The following is a 3,437-nucleotide window of genomic DNA, read 5'->3' on the forward strand; positions in this document are numbered from 1 at the left end:
TTATTAAATCACCCCCCCCAGCACACATTTTATCTTTGTGACTGAACTGAGACCCTTCATAAATACCACCCACCTGTTATTACCTGCAAGGAGGTCATGTTTTCATCTACTTCTGTTCCTTTGTTGGCAGGACTATGCAAAAACGTCTTGACAGATTTCCATGGAATTTTGTGAAGGGGTGGGGCAAAAGAAGACCCATTAAATTTTGGTACAGATCCAGATCAGGGGGTGAATCAAGATTTTTTATTTAAAAAAATATTCGTAGATTTTCTCAGAGAATAATTCATGGATCTTGATGGGGGCTGATATTTACGTATGTGTGCATTTTGGTGCAGACCTAAATAAAATCTGCATGTAGTTATTTGAAAGGAGGTGGCATAGTGGGGCTGATCACAGACCTTTTCAAACACAAATTTGGCCTTTTCTTTTTGTCTGGTCAGTATCAGACACTGTCTTACACCTGTATTTTTTTATTTTAATCAATTATAAAGATTTGTTATTTAGATACACTTGCACCATCTGTGTTATTGTAAAGCACGTTGTAACCTGGTTTTGAAAGGTGTTGTATAATTATGAAGTAATTTTCTCACTGCATTTTGACCTATTTTCTACTTTTTAAAGACGTGAACAAATAGATGTTCTGTTTTTGTTCCTAAACCTTGTCCTGAGCAGTCCCTAGTGACAAGTAATCATGTATCTCAATGTCCAAGAGACGGGTATTTACTCCTCAGCAGCACCGTTCATCACTCGGCTGCATCAATCCAAAACTCGTACCAGGCCAAGTGGAAACTGGAAACTGGAAGCTTACAACTCGGCATCAGTTTCGGGTGAAGCGACAACAGGATTACACAATTCAAACATCTTTTCCTTGTTTACTTTCTGACATTATATAATCATAGACAGGTGGAACCCGACTTTTTCTTATTGTAAAGGTTCGAGGGGAACCACCGTCCACTACACACACACACACACACAAACATACAGGGCAGGACTTGTCTCTGTTCACAAGGCCCAGAGCTGGTGTATTTGGACAGGGGCTTGCGGAGGTCTTCGAAACCTCTGGTTGCCACGTTTTACTTTCCGTAGAAACTGAGGCGAGCTGGTGAGTCTCTAAACAAAACACGACACTGAGATGCAGAGGGGAGGTAAACTGGGGGAGAGTGAATGAAAAGACCATCTGGTGCAAGAGGCTGATTATAAAAACAAACCAGAGGGTGGATGGAGAAGGAACAGGAAATGCATTAAAATAACTGACAGTATAAAGAGGTGATGGAGGCTCAGACGAGTCAAATGGAAGAATATGAGGAATCTGTATTCTGAGACACTATTGGTTTAAATGGACTGGTACCAACTGAGGATATGCCAGTTCATATATGTCATGATAATAAACCAGTCAGCGACACTGCTTATCCTGTATGACCCTATTTATTCATATATTCATTCATTTACTGAGGGATTTCCTATGTCACCTGCCTGTGCGCTGGTAAAACCGCCCATAACACACATGTATGAGTCATAACATCCCCTTAATTTAATGTTTCAAACTCAACACTAACAAATCAAAACAGGAAGTTAGCTGCTAAGATCCTAAAAATGTAATATCCTCTGCCAAGGAAATTATGCTTTCACCGGTCCATTTGTTTGTGTGTAAGCAAGATAACAGTCGGCAATTAAATTTGGGTGCAGATCTGGATCAGAGAGCAGATCCAGGATGTCTTTCACCCACTTTCATAAAAAATGCAAGATAGGACATTTTTCAACACTGATTCCTCAGAATAATTCATGGATCTTGATGGAAAAATATCTGACATATTTAGAGGACTGATATTAATGTGTGCAATTTGGTGCGCATCCACATAAAAATCCAGACGCAGGGAATTTAAATGTGGTTACATAAGGATCCTGTTGGAGGGTATAAACTAATGAGTGCCCCTCTAGTTTCAATAAGTGTTTGGAAACTGCCGACAGTGGTAGCATCACTCTTAACAAATACTTCTGACTCAGTCACTTAAGATAAAGTTTCAAGTGATAAAAGGTTTCGTAGATGAGTCACATGTACGTCTGTCGTCTTGAGTCAGAAACACGTGTTAAGGTGAGCCAGAGAGAAGAATCCCATGTTATCCACCGAGTTCGTATTTTACAAATCTGGTGACATTTGCTTCCAGGATCTGAAGACGTTGTCGTCGCACTTGTTTGACATTGAGCTGTGCTGGTTTCTGGTCTTTTCAACAGCAGGTTTAATATTGGTCTCCTGCAGTGAAACAAATGACTCAGCACAGTTAAAAGAGGTTGTGTTGTGCGTGGAGCAGACAAGTGACTTGGATCCTGAGTTTTCATCTTCCGGCGACATGGAGTTTGATTTTGTTGCTCTGACAGGGAACAAAACTTGAGATTTATTATTTTTGGTCCTTGTGGCTTTAAACATCTCAAGTGACCCAACATCTCATATTACACAAACAAAACATGTACGAGCTCCATTGTGACAACAGGAGCTCTACTGGTCTTAGCACATGCTATGATCATTACTGGCTTGTAATCACTTGTAATGCACCACGCTGTCATATAAAAGGCCCGTGAGGTGGAGGCTAATATACAAAGCAGATTAAAGGGAAAAACCCAGAAAGACTTAAATATGCATAGACAAATTCAACCAGTCTGTGAACAGGAGCACCACTCCTCCGAGAGATTTGGTGTTTTGGTGGTGGAGGAAAACAGTCTGACAAGATGCTCCTGGATTCTGTTGTTCTAGTGACTGCGTATGATCGTCATGATTTTCAAACCATTCAGTGACACCTCATGCTTTCTCCGTTCATTATGTTCTATTCAATTTGACATGTTTGTACATTCACCGCTGTCCCTTACGCATGGCACACAGACACTTGCGTGTATAGGTGGTCTGTCAGTGGGAGTTCAAACATGTAATTTTCTCTTCTGGTTGTGGGCCTGTAAAAATAAAAGGACTCTTTTTGTTGCCTTCTGACATCAAGAGGGTAAGTCCCGTCCAAAAAGGCTAAATGTTTGTAAGTTGAAGAGCGAAGCCACATTTCAGTCGACGTCAGAACTGTAGTAAAGAGGGAATAAATAGTAAGGAATACTAAAAAGGGCAGAAAAACCTGACGTTGCAAATTTTTCACCGATGGTTCTGCTTCCCATCAAAACAAACAGCCACGGCCTGAAAGGGCAGTGTGGGCACCGAGGCAGCCAGCGAGACCACAGCCGGGGGAGATGAGACATACTACACATAGTATATATTGACATGCAGGAACAAGAGCGCAATTAACAGTGTGTGGTACACCAAGACTCTATGGATTGTTTTGTTTTATTGTGCACATTGTTCTGGAGGCCAGGCTGTAGTCTCAAGACTGCAGATGTTTTCAGTATATTATGAGAAAGCCAAGTAGTCTTCTGACTGCACGTCATTAGCAAACTGCTTTTTG

This window comes from Hippoglossus hippoglossus, chromosome 3 (assembly GCF_009819705.1).
Source record: "Hippoglossus hippoglossus isolate fHipHip1 chromosome 3, fHipHip1.pri, whole genome shotgun sequence".
NCBI lineage: Eukaryota > Metazoa > Chordata > Actinopteri > Pleuronectiformes > Pleuronectidae > Hippoglossus > Hippoglossus hippoglossus.